Consider the following 14,705-nt stretch of genomic DNA (forward strand, 5'->3'; position numbering starts at 1 on the left):
CTACTACAGATTAGAAAGACTAGAACATCCAACACCGGACTCCGTTTTCTGGTTATTTGTAGCAAAAATACAAAGGCAGAAAGAACCTAATCAGTTAGAAACTCCAAACAGAAGATAAATACTACAGTAATGTAGAAAATCGCCAGCAACTCTCATGGGAGTGGAGGAGGTTAGGAGCACACACTGATACAGAGCATTGCTGCACCCACCAGATGACAAACCAACTCAGGATCCCAGATTAGGACCCGAGTGCAGCCATGCGATGGGAAACACCTCAGCACCACACTAGTTCAGTTGGAATGAAACCAGTATGAGTTTTTTTATGGTGGCTGAAGTGACAATTCTGACACCAACCCACCAGATTTTTCCCTACAGGTTGGAGAGCCTACAATTAGGTCTAGAAGCAGATTAAAATCATACCCAGGATAGAGCAATTGAAGGTTAAGGGCCTTGCTCAAGGGCCAAACGAAGAAGAGTCACTTTTGGCATTTATGGAATTTGAACCAACAAACTTGGTTGCACATCCCTAGCCTCAGAGCCGCCACTCCGCCCCACTCTCATGGGAAATAACACATAAATGCAGAATGAATGTATACAAAAAGAAAAATATTAGTTTAAACACTAGAATTACCAGAGCCTATGAGAATACTCATAAATCTGGCCCACTTTAAATCCGTTCGCACCCCTCCGTCAACGTCTTTTGTTCTGTAAGTGTGCCGATTTAGACAAGCAGCCTGCTATTCCATCCCCCACTGTCGTAAAACATTCACAAAGTTCTTCCAGCTCATGCCTTGTTTGATTATTTGGGAGTGAAGTGCTGGAGTTTTAGAGTGGAAATAATAGGTTGTTATCTGGAACACATGCATTTCATGTGTGTTCTGTTTCTACAGTAATCTGTGTAAACACATTGTTAAAACAGAAACTTTTTCATATTTTAGTAATGAATGTTACAAAATGTAGGCATAAACTATAGAACGTATGAAGCCTGAAGTCCAAAGATCAAGTAAACACTTTCACAAAAGGTTCAAGGACAAGACAACAGTTTCAATGGCGTAGGTGTAAGATTTGCTGATTTGTAATCAAGAGTCCCTGGTTCAATCCCTACTGCCTCCTATTTTTGCCATTTTCAGTAGTGAGCTGCTCTTATCTATACTAATAAAAGGCAAAGCCCTCACTGACGGTCTGTCTGACTGACTGACTCACTCATCTCTAATTCTCCAACTTCCCGTGTAGGTAGAAGGCTGAAATTTGGCAGGCACATTCCTTACAGCTCACTTACAAAAGTTAAAGCAGGTTGAACTTTTTTATTTATGGCTCCATCTTCATGAAATTTGGTAGGTGGCTTCCCTGCGCTAACCGAAACCGATGTATGTACTTATTTCGGTGGTATGATGCCACTGTTGGCCGGCATATTGAACTTTCCAATGGTCTTTGTTACTTATGGGCTCATCTTCAAGAAATTTGGTACCAGGTTCCCAACGCTAACTGAATCCTACTTACGTACATATACAGTATACATCCATAGCCTGCAGCTCGGTTGCCATGTAAGGCTCCCACGTTGTTGGCTGCCTGCCTATATAAGGCCGTTTGTCGCTCCGGTCTCTTCATTCCCTTCCTTGCTTCGCCACAGAATTCACGTCTCCCTGCTGATAACTGCAGCCTTTTTATTTAATCCACAGCTTCTCTGCTGTTTTATTGTTTGTTTATTATGATTATAGTTATTGTGTAGGTATTTTAGACTTACTTTACATTGTTCAGGTACCTATTTCCTTATCGTTTCAACCGTACCCCCATTAACATGTCTATTGAGGTGATCACCATCTATCAAAGAACTGTCACTTACCGAGTGGTTTCCATGCCCGGAGATTACCCCTGCCTTTTCCATTCTATGTGTTACATATTGCACGGCCATATCAGGCTCACTCTTGATATCTGGAGGAACATTGTGTCTTATGTATTGAATGACTGGGACAGGTTCAAGGTGTGGACTGATGGCAGTACAGGAGATAATTATACTACACAGGAGCACTATAAGAGTGAAATGCTTAAGCCCTTCACCTATGGTTCTGCATGTGAGTTGATGGCTGCCGCTGAATTGTTCGTTTGTCGCTTTCAAGTGTACCAAAATGGACAAATATTTTACACCTTTGGATAACCGCCAATGCCTCTTAAACATCTTAGAATTACAGGTGACGATTTCAGTAGTGGACACTTTGATGTTTATGAATGTTTAAACTCTCAAAAGCTGGATGCGAAGTTATTGATGAAACCAGTTGTATGCTTACAACGCTTGTCAGATGGCGAATGTCACTTCAACACAAGTCCTACAAATACTGTCGTAATTGAAACAAACCATGAAACTCTAACCGATTACGACAGCAGCAATCCAAGCTGTGAGATTTGAGACAAGATTACTATTCACATGGCCAACTGTACTTTGCATGCTCAAGAGTAAGCTCAGCGCACAGCTTGGTCATATTACAACCGGAGGGACAAACTGACAAAGTGGTATACAAAGAGATCTTTAACAAATAATTATTGGTATATTTACCATCAGTTTAAAAAGGTTTACTTTTCTTCTTAATAAAAATTTTAAGGCAGTACTTCACCACTGCGAAGCACGGGTATTTTGCTAGTTATATAATAAAATTCATCTTGAGTGCAAACTCAACAATTTAATTGAAATGATTGAGTTATCATGTTAATGAAAACAATTTATTTTCATTCTATTTTATATTTAATACTTTTCCTTTTGGTATTATAGTTTTCTTTTTTATCTTGAACCTTTCTCTAGTTAACACTACCCCAAGGAACTTTACAAATAAATAAGTAAATATTAAACATGTTTACCTCTGGAACCCCAATTAAGTTTATATTATACACTTATTTGGCACTGGTTGGTTAAATGACTAGCTCAGGATAAGACAGTGAGTCAAGCATGGGAACTGCATTGGCAGCATTGTGGTGTACAGTCTAGTGCCTGAACCACTAGGCCAAACTACCATCTTTCATTCAAGATTGACATACCACAGGTAACTTTTGATCTGGATCATGGCTTTGAAAAACTTCTTTTTTAAGAACATTTTAAGTATCTGTTAGAGGAAGTAACATATCATAAGCTCCTTAATTACACTGGAATTTATTACTCCAAGGGGACAAGATTGTTAAAGGTATGGATATGCTCAGAAAAGGATTGGGCAGTTGTTATTATGGAACAGGATGCAGAGAAGAGGTCAAGGCTGGGCTTTGAACTTTTGAAATTTAAATTGGGAAGTGTGCTGGACAAGAGTTCAACCTGGAAGGGTAGTGTGGAAAGAAGCAACAGTCGAAGGTTTGAAAGTGAGAAGCAAAAACATTGTCTGCTTCTGGCGCTTTGTTTAGTAGTGAGACCAGCCACCACACTGAGTAAACTGAGACTAAAAAATCCGTATAACAAGGCTCAGAGAGGCAACTGAGATTTACCTTTAAGCTATTACTTTTTAAACTTTGTTCTCTCCAATTGCTTAACTCCCACTGGACATTGTTTTGCACAATAAACTTATTAACTTTGGGAAAGAACATTGCTTTCATACTTAGGTGTGCACCATCACATACAGTCAGGTCCATATTGGACAGTGACACAATTTTCCCTTATTTGGCTCTGTACATTACCACAATGGATTTAAAATAAAACAATCAAGATGTGATTGAAATATAGACTTTTAGATTTAATTGAAGGGGCTTAACAGGATGAATTCTGAAATATACAGGGTTATACTATCTGGTGAATTTCAGCCAAATGCTGCAAAACTAATTGGACGATGCTTCAAAGTACAGATGGATAATGAGCCAAAACATTCTGCAGAAGCAAACCAAGTGCTTTCAATCCATAATACTGGAATATTCTTCAAAAGTCAATCAATCAACTGATGTCCACCCAATTGGACATGCATTTCACTTGCTGAAGACAAACCTTATGGCAGAAAGTCCAATGAACAAGCAGCAACTGAAGACAACTGCAGTAAAAGCCTGGCAAAGCATCAATGGGAGATGGCCATGATTTCAGACTTGAGGCAGTCATTGACTGTAAAGGATTTTCAACCAAATATTGAAAATGATCATTATATTTATGATTATGTTAATTTGTCCAAATACTTTTGATCTCCTGAAAATAGTCTTTTCTAAACAGTTAATACAAGATTTTTGTTAAAAACCTTAAATTGCTTTCTTTCAAATCAATTGTGATGGTGTAAAGAGAACTAATTTTTGAAAATTGTGTTACTGTAATATTATGGACCTGACTGTATATATAAACTATACAGCTATTGATATTGTATTGGTACGGGGAACCCAAGCCTATCCTGGCAACAAGAGATCAATTAATTAATAGATGAACCATCATTTGGTTTGTATAATAACATTCATTAAAGACTGAGTATTAACAAATAAAAAAAATAAATGTATGAATGTCCTGGATTGGCTGAGTTAGTTATAGTGTCCTGTATTTATCTAGTGTCTCACAATTGCATTCAAATTCATTCTAAGATAAGAATTTGTCCTACCTCAGAGTAGAACATAAGTATTTAAAAAAAGCATCCTACACACACTCGCAGCCAGGAATGAGTTTACATTTGAGAATAAATTATGTCACAACTTCACAACAACCCAAACCACAAGTTGGAACTTATAATAGTGTTTTGTAGTTTACTGATACTAACTTAGAACCACAAAGTTGATAATAATAATAATTATAATAAAAAAATAGTAGTAGAAGAAGTAGGAAAACATGGAAAAGTAGGCAGGATATTGAGCTAAGCTGTGCATTTCTGGTGCCACTTTCAAATAACATAAAGAATAAAACTGAAATGAACAATAAGATGGAAAGAGACACACACTGAATGTGTGAATTCACTGAATGAATGCTCTATGGATTGTTCCTGCCTTGCACCCGATGCTTGCTTGGAATAGGCTTCAGCTTCTGTACAACCCTGCTCAGGATAATGTGGGTATAGAAAATTAATAGATGGATGGATGAATGATCCACAGCCATACTTTGAAGTTCATAAACTTATAACCACAGGAAAAACTTCATAAAATAACAGTTTCTGAAAATCAGTATAACTCACACATTGTAAGGGTGTTTAAAGTTTGGTGCAAAATTCAAGAAATGTTTGGCTGTGATATACCAGGATCATCGCTATTGCAAACAAACAGTACAAGTTTCCATACCGGATCGGTCAAGCCCCGGGTTAACAATGACCACCACCAGTACTGTTAGCCAACAGGGTGCCGGCAGAAATTGGGCTACTGTTGGCCGAAGAAGAAGGAGAAGAAGAGGGGGGAGACGTGTCCGGAGGCAGGAGGAGAGGAGGAATGTAAAGAGAGTGGAACTGAGGGTAGGAACTTTGAATGTTGGCAGTATGACTGGTAAGGGGAGTTTGTAGATATGGAGTGAAGGAAGGTTGATATATTGTGCGTGCAAGAGACTAAATGGAAGGGGAGTAAGGCCAGGTGGATCAAAGGTGGATTCAAATTGTTCTATCATGGTGTGGATGGGAGGAGAAATGGGGTAAGAGCTATTCTGAAATAACAGTATGTCAAGAGTGTTTTGGAGGTGAAAAGAGTGTTAGGCAGAGCAATGATTATGAAGCTGGAAATTGGAGGTGTGATGATGAATGTTGTTAGTGCATATGCACCGCAAGTTGGGTGTGCAATGGGTGAGAAAGAAAATATTTGGAGCAAGTTGGATGAAGTGATGAACAGTGTGCCCAAGGGACAAAAAGTGGTGATTGGAGTGGATTTCAATGGGCATGTTGGTGAAGGGAACAGTGGAGACGAGGAGGTGATGGGTAGGTATGGTGTCAAGGAGAGGAATGAAAAAGGTCAGAGGATAGTGGATTTTGCCAAAAGGACGGACATGGCTGTGGTGAATATGTATTTTAAGAAGAGGGAGGAACATAGTGTTACTTACAATAGTGGAGGAAGATGCAAATAGGTAGATTACATCCTATACAGAAGAGTTGATCTGAAGGAGATTGAAGACTGCAAAGTGGTGGCAGAGGAAAGTGTAGTTAAGCAGCATAGGATGGTGGTCTGTAGGATGATGTTGGAGATCAAGAAGAGGAAGAGAGTGAGGGCAAAGCCATGGATCAAATGCTGGAAGTTGAAAAGGAAGACTGCAAGGTTGAGTTTAGAGAGGGGTGAGACAGGCACTGGGTAAAAGTGAAGAGTTACCAGACAGCTGGGAAACTACAGCAGATGTAGTAAGGGTGACAGCAAGAAGGGTGCTTGGCATGACATCTGGAAAGAGGAAGGAGGAAAAGGAAACCTGGTGGTGGAATGAGGAAATACAGGAAGAGGATGGCAAAGAAGAAGTGGGATAGTCAGAGAGATGCAGAATGTAGACAAGAGTACAAGGAGATAAGGCACAAGGTGAAGGGAGAGGTTCTGAAGGCTAAATAAAAGGTGTATGATGAGTTGCATGACAGGTTGTACACTAAGGAGGGAGACAAAGACCTGTACTGATTGCCTACACGGAGGGACCAAGCTGGGAAAGATGTGCAGCAGGATAGGGTGATAAAGGAGAAAGATGGAAACTTACTGACAAGTGAGGAGAGTGTGTTGAGCTGATGGAAAGAGTACTTTGAGAGGCTGATGAATGAAGAGAATGAGAGAGAGAAGAGGTTGGATGATGTGGAAATAGTGAATCAGGAAGTGCAATGGATTAGCAAGGAGGAAGTAAGGACGGTTATGAAGAGGATGAAAAATGGAAAGGCCGTTGGTCCAGATGACATACCTATGGAAGCATGGAGGTGTTTAGGAGAGATGGCAGTGGAGTTTTTAACCAGATTGTTTAATGGAATCTTAGAAAGTGAGAGGATGTCTGAGGAGTAGATAAATGCACTGGTGCCAATATTTAAGAATAAGGAGGATGTGCAAGACTGCAGTAACTACAGGGGAATAAAATTGATGAGCCACAGCATGAAGTTATGGGAAAGAGCAGTGGAAGCTAGGTTAAGAAGTGAGGTGATGATTAGTGAGCAGCAGTATGGTTTCATGCCAAGAAAGTGCACTACAGATGCAATGTTTGCTCTGAGGATGTTGATGGAGAAATTTAGAGAAGGCCAGAAGGAGTTGCATTGCGTCTTTGTGGACCTGGAGAAAGCATTTGATAGGGTGCCTCAAGAGGAGCTGTGGTATTGTATGACGAAGTCAGGAGTAGCAGAGAAGTACGTAAGAGTTGTACAAGATATGTATGAGGAAAGTGTGACAGTGGTGAGGTCTGCGGTAGGAGTGACGGATGTTGGAGGTGGGATTATATCAGGGATCGGCTCTGAGCCCTTTCTTTTTTGCAATGGTGATGGACAGGTTGACAGATGAGATTAGGCAGGAGTCCCCGTGGACTATGATGTTTGCTGATGACATTGTAATCTGTAGCGATAGTAGGGAGCAAGTTGAGGAGACTCTAGAGAGGTGAAGATATGTTCTAGAGAGGAGACCAATGAATGTCAGTAGGAACAAGACAGAATACATGTGTGTAAATGAGAGGGAGGTCAGTGGAATGGTGAGGATGCAGGGAGTAGAGTTGGCGAAGGTGGATGACATTAAATACTTGGGATCAATAGTACAGAGTAATGGGGATTGTGGAAGAGAGGTGAAAAAGAGTGTGCAGGTAGGGTGGAATGGGTGGAGAAGAGTGTCAGGAGTAATTTGTGACAGACAGGTATCAGCAAGAGTGAAAGGGAAGGTCTACAGGATGATAGAGAGACCAGCTATGTTATATGGGTTGGAGATAGTGGCACTGACCAGAAAGCAGGAGACAGAGCTGGAGGTAGCAGAGTTAAAGATGCTAAGATTTGCACTGGGTTTGATGAGGATGGATAGGATTAGAAACGAGTATTTTAGAGGGTCAGCTCAAGTTTGATGGTTGGGAGACAAAGTCAGAGAGGCGAGATTGCGTTGGTTTGGACATGTACAGAGGAGAGATGATGGGTATATTGGGAGAAGGATGCTAAGGATAGAGTTGCCAGGGAAGAGGAAAAGAGGAAGGCCTAAGCAAAGGTTTATGGATGTAATGAGAGAGTACATGCAGGTGATGCGTGTAACAGAACAAGATGCAGAGGACAGAAAGATATGGAATAAGAAGATCCGCTGTAGCAACCCCTAACGGGAGCAGCCGAAAGAAGAAGAAGAAGATCACTATTGAAAAGGGGCATTTTCCCTGTAGCTAAGAAAGTAACATTACCAACATTTTCATTTCAGTTGACAATTCACATCAATCACATAATGTATAATATTTGTCAGATTGATATCTTTTTATGAATTCTTTGTTGTCTAGCAATACCAAAAAATTATTCCTTTCCTGGAATGTACATGCCAATCTCTGCCTGAACATCATCTTTTGGCAACTTCTAGAGAGTTATAATAGCTTATGATCTCTCCTGAATCCTTGTGAAGTTAGGAATAGCTTCCTAAATTAGGAAAAGTGGTTAGGATCAGCTGTTTTTCTAGGCCCCCCTGCAAATGGCTCTGAAGCTTCTCATTTGCGTGATGGAATGCCATTTCATACTGTTATTGACTCACCCCCTGATACAACTAGGGATGCAATAATTTAATTTTCCTCCATTTGCAGTCACTGTCTATTGTAACCACTTTCAGACTCATTAATCCAAACTCCTGTTTTTAAATATTCTGCTTGCATGTTATTTTAATTGAGTTTAGACATTCATCTGGTGTCTGCATGGGTTCACCTTTAGGTAGTTTGGTTGTCCTGCCAAATTCATTAAGAAGTTGAATGTTAGGTTAACTGGCCATTCCAAATTGGCTCAACAGAAATTTTTATTTGTGGCGTTTTTAAATATTTTTTTGGATATATAACAAGGAATTTTTTCCATATCACTTTGTGTGCACTTCTGCTTTTATCTACACTGAAAAACTGTAAAAATAACTAGTGATTAACAAAACGGCCAAGTTAAATTTCTCATAAAGTGTCATGAAATTTACACTAAAATTAGTTTACATTAAGTTATGAAATGAAAGCAAAAAACTATGAATATAAGCTAAGTAAAATGATTTTTTGAGGAGTTTTTAAAGTTTTTTGGATGTATAATAAGAAGTATTGCTCCCTAACACTTTCTGCAAACTTCTATGTCAACTTGCATTGTTGTGTAATAAATTGAAAGCACAGCACACCAGTAAAACAGAGAAGCACAGGGCATTTTGTAAATAATGTATGTGACATGCTGCATATTTTCCACACAGAAACATGCCAAAATGCACCACTGTGCACATTACTGCATTTTCTTCATGAGAAAACATGCTACATGGAAAGCCAAGCCATTACACAGCAACCATCTTTTTTTGTTTCTTACATTTTGCAGATGAGGTTTGAGGATATCCACCCTCCAAGTGCTTTAGAGCTTTAAGTATTGATAAAGACTGTGATTGTCAGGAGTGCCTTCATAATTGGCAAAGTGGGCATTGTACTCCAAGAACAACCGCAACACACACTACACATGACAGGAAGTGACTCCAATAATTAAAGAAATAGGTAGAAACATACTGAATTAATACAGGAAAACAGGAACTGAAACCTTCCTTTCCAGTGCCAATAGCATGAACTTCACTGGTCACCAAATACCATTTCTTTCGCATTTTTTTGCAAAGTAAAATTATTCACCAACATGACTAAAATGCAATGTGTTAATTGAAATAAAACATAAAATCATACTGAAATTAATACCATATGCTCTAACTGAAATAAAATTAAAATAGGTGGAAACAAAAATGTGTTGTTTCTGTTTTTAAATAAGCCCATTGCTGATACACTATTGTTGACTGTCTCTCCTTCTTCAGGACATGGCTATGCACTGCAGGGTTATGTAAACTATTGAGCATAACAGTTATTAGTTGGTCAACATGAACATTTTGTTTTTCAAACATGGGTAGCAGACCTACAAATTAGGGAATAAAAGGAAAACTAGATAGTCCTGTCTGGGTCCACTGCGAACATAACACTGCCATCAACTTGACCAAATGCATAATTGATGTAGGTGCTTGGATTTGGGGGAGGAGCCAATAATTTAAAACACACTTAAACTGCTTTTACAGTCATAATGCCACAATAAAACCAGAAACCTACCAAAAAAGGTAAAATGACAGGCTGTACAGATCAATAGATCTTATGTCTCCAGAAACCTTCTGTCTGCTGACCTCAGTCAATTTCACAAATTACTGATTTTACAGAAGATTATTGACCATTTTTCCCTTGCAAATTATTATTAGTCAGTTTTATAAATTATTTAACATTTTATCGCATGAGAACATTGTAACTCAACCTTAAGCACTGCAAGTAGAGGGAGAACATATAATGAGACAGATTTCAATATCTTTTCAGATCTCAGGAGATATTTGTGTTTTTTCAGATTGCATATATATATTTTCAGAAAATCTCAAAGCGTACTTATATGATCATAAAGACGATATGCAAATAGAATGAGAATTTTCTATTTAGCTTAATTTATTGACATTGCATATTACAGCACAATGAAGAACACTTTTTGCTAGCCAACAATGAGTAAACATGCAATGAAAATATTGTAGAGCATTGAACAGTACAGCAGACACTAATTTCTTAACATAGCAGTGGCAACTGAAAATAATTAAATATGTAATTATTTCAAATTAAAACTGTATAAATATCAAATATAAATATATACCATGTATTAGACCAAACAAAATAACAATAAGAAAATAGAACTGAATAAATGGAATGTTGCAAGAAATACCGAAAAGAGGCTACAAGGGTTCAGAAAGCAAACAGTTTATAGTAAGTGTACAGACCACTTTACATCACAAGAAAATAAAGTGGGAGGAAATTGCATAGCATCAAAAAAGAAACATGATTTTGTGTTGCATCCGTTACAACAAACAGTGAATTTGGGCTATTCTGTCTTTTCCTGGTAGCAAAAAGTTGATTGAACTCAAAACCAGAGACACAAAATGTGTGCTGGTCCAGCCCAGTAGTGCCTGTGTGAATTATTTGGCTATTTGTGAAATTCATGACTGGCAGTTTGAAAATAAATGTCCAGCTTCTTTACCAGATGGACACTACCACAGTGTTTCTGAGACACATTTGACAAAACATCCGGAAGTGAACTCTGAATAAATAGTTGGAGCAGAATATGCTCATTACATTACTTATGGGCAAATCTACATATTTTTACAATCCTTGCATTTTGGAGCCCCAGTATGTATTTTTTAATCTTCATCAAATGGCTTCTTGTTAGGCTACAATGAAAAATAAACCAAAATGATTCCCTGAAAATAAATACTAATGGAAGTAAGTCACCAATAATAAAAACTAAAAATGAGCTGGTCAAAAATCTTAGAAAATTAAACTGAAACTAATGAAAATGATGACAGGTGAAAATAATATAGAAATAAAAACAAAACTAAAATGTGCTCATTATTAAGTGCAGATTACATAATGTTAGAATTGTTTGCAATGTGATGCCTTCTTCAAATTTGCTGCAAAAAGTTTTGTGTTCTAAATTCATTAATAATTTAATAATCACTCACAGTTCCGGAACACACAAACATCCGCAGAAGTTTTTCACAATGACCACAAGTTCAATTACTGTCTCCAGAGAAACCTTTAAGAATCACTGAAGTCTCAAAGCTGTTATTCATGCAATGCTTAATAGCAACTATTTTTTGAAGGATAAGGCTTTACCCAGTTCAGAATTGTACTCATACTGACCTGACTCCTGGCTGTTCTTGAATTGGACCATTGCTGTGCAGTGCAGATGGCAGTGATACAACCCTGTGTAAAATCTGTGCTGGCCAATAATACAGCAAGGCAACATCCACACCTCAGAGAATAAATAGCTCAAAGAACAAACAAATACTCAGGTGAGGTCAGGAGAAGGTAGGGTGATCAAACAAGGCAGCATAGCAACAGTGCAGGGTTTGGGACAGAGGGCATCTCTGCAGCAACAACCGGCCAGCTGGATGTGATTCTAAGGACATTTATCAATAATATCAATAATCTGAACAAATAAAAGCCTCTAAACGAAAATGATTTGTATGAGAATAAAGCACTGACCTCAGCCAGAAAAGTAAAAATACATTTAACATGTAACAACAGCAATATTTAGTTATGTTTCTTCATTCTAATCAGTAATCATGAGATCAGTTGCTTTTCCTACAGAACAGCAACTTAGAGCTCAAGTCCTCAGTATTAGAGGAATCATCTAGCATGTGAAGAACAAAGAAGTACAGATAGGGCTGCATGCAGGGAATTAGATGGAAGGGAATGGATGTTTGTAAGTGACAAAAGTAAACTTTTTATCATTTTAATGATGTCTGATATGCTTCTGGCAAAGTAGAGGTAGAGGATTTTAAAGATGACTGTTGGTAAATAATTTTGCCTTACTGGTTAGTAGAAGGAAAATGGAAAAATAAGAGTTTTGGGAAATTTGCGCAGGAAAGGTGGTTAAAGCGTTAACGCCTTTCATAATTAATGACCGCTGTTTACAAAGAAAGAGGAATGATTGTATTGACTCCTCTCCCAGAATAACACTAAGGAGGACAAAATGTAAACAAATGAATGACACAAATCAGAAATAAACTGAAGTAAGACAACAAAGCACACTGCATTTCAAGTCCTTCCTATACTGGTTGGTGTTCTTCCCAGAAGTCACCTCTCAATATTCCCCATTTTACTTTATTCCTCTCTTTTCTTTCACACTTCCTTCCGTTAGTCAGAGTTTTGATTAGGCACTAAAACTCCAGTCTATAGAACCTGTGGGGTCGATATTACATACTGTGTTACTGTGCTATTATAGTGTTCCTTCAATAACCTTAAGAGTGGGGCCCTTTTCCTATTAGTCCATTTAAAAGTGCAATTTAATTCTTACTTAGCCATCTTGGACAGTATGCTGAACTTTGTTAATGAGGAGTTCTTTCAGCCTTGACCTAGTCCTCCAGAACTCTGTCACTGTACTTCTGTTCGCCCACTAAGATCCAATAATTCTGGCAACCTTGTTGTGCCCCACACTAACCTGCACTCTGTGGGTGACAGGCTTTTCAGCTGTATTGCACACAGACTTTAGAATGACTTCACACAATTAATTAGTTCAGATGACTCAAATCATTCTAGAAAAAAACACAACTTAAAACTCATTTGTTCAGGAATTTGTTTAACTTAACCTAACATTCTGCACCTTCTTTCAATTTATCTCTCTGTCCAGATGCCCAGGAGAATATGTGTGTGTGTGTTATATCAAAGAATGTTATTTGTTCAGGCTTTTATATTACTATTGAATTTTCTCATTTTACCATCTTTTATTGCTTTTTATTCTATTTAATTCTTTGCATATCCTCTATTTATCTGATTTTAGTGTTCTAGGTGGATATTTTTGTATCCAATGTCACATATACACTACTGTTCTGAGACTCTGTGAAGTGTCTTGAGTATAGGAAAAGTGCTATATAATAAAATGTATTATTATTATTATTGTTGTTGTTTTGGTTAACTTTGTCAGAAAGTCCACTTCTTTACTGTAAACTGTCTCATCCATGATCTGGTGTCATTGGCGAATTTGATGTTGATATCTGGTCACACAGTCATTATTTACTATAGAGCCAGTGTAATCTAATGTAAGCTAGTGTTGTATAGGTATATTCATTCAATAAATTAAATAAAAAAGTGTTATCTGTTCACTCAGGTGTGCTTTATATAATATTAGATTTTGGTTAAAAGGAAATCAGGGAGGGGACAAACATACAACACTTTCCATATGTGCCCATATGACAGCTTCATATTTTGGATCATTACGTCAGATTCTAATCCTTTTTCTTTCCTAGATGTATTGTCCATTTATAGCCTTTAGTGTTGTGTGGCCTAATAACAGTAAATCTGTACAATTTCATACACACACTACTTACTGTGTTTTTTCTTGAGCAGTAATGTCAATTATGAAGTGCTCATACAGGTACATTTAAATACATCATAATAAAAGTGACAGTTTTACCTGTTTAATGGCCATAAAATTTCAAAGCCAGTGTTGTATAAAATATGAGTCCCTTCAATAAAAGCCAAGAATGTAACTTTATATAATTTAGGCGCCATTGCACTTCTTGCTTATTATCATTTAAAAGATAACTGAACTGACTCTCTTTACCACCCTTGACTTTTTATTATATCTGTACCGATCACCAGCTGTTGGCTTGTTTTGCAATTCTGTCAGCATTAATGTATTTTTCAAATATTATTGTTTTTGCTTTATTCTTTGCTACACATCAAGCCCAGGAAAAGTTTGTGTTTTATGTTTTCTTCTGGTGGCACAGTGGTAGCGCTGCTGCCTTGCAGTTAGAAGACCCAGGTTCGCTTCCTGGGTCCACCCTGCTTGGAGTTTGCATGTTCTCCCTGTGTCTGCGTGGGTTTCCTCCCACAGTCCAAAGACATGCAGGTTAGGTGCATTGGCGATTCTAAATTATCCATAGTGTGTGCTTGGTGTGTGTGTGTGTGCCCTGCGGTGGGCTGGCACCCTGCCTGGGATTTATTTCCTGGGATTGGCTCCAGCAGAACCTGTGACCCTGTAGTTAGGATATAGTAGGTTGGATAATGGGTATTTTCTTCTTGCTTTGAAGCAGCATAGATGGAGACACCCTACTTGTTGCATATGGAGCAAACAAATGCACTTTATATTAAATCTTTTAAA

General features: G+C 38.0%; 1 protein-coding gene across 1 annotated transcript in view; it reads right to left on the reverse strand.

The window, feature by feature from the left end:
* Window positions 1–11,780, reverse strand: part of LOC120525763 (TOG array regulator of axonemal microtubules protein 2-like) — a 140,296-nt gene extending 128,516 nt beyond the window's left edge. Inside the window, exon 1 of the mRNA XM_039748344.1 lies at window positions 11,741–11,780. The gene's annotated coding sequence lies outside the window, so the exon portion shown is untranslated. The remainder of the gene's footprint in view (window positions 1–11,740) is intronic.
* Between the last annotated feature and the right edge of the window lie 2,925 nt (window positions 11,781–14,705).

The sequence above is a fragment of the Polypterus senegalus genome, chromosome 3, assembly GCF_016835505.1.
Source record: "Polypterus senegalus isolate Bchr_013 chromosome 3, ASM1683550v1, whole genome shotgun sequence".
NCBI classification, from domain to species: domain Eukaryota; kingdom Metazoa; phylum Chordata; class Cladistia; order Polypteriformes; family Polypteridae; genus Polypterus; species Polypterus senegalus.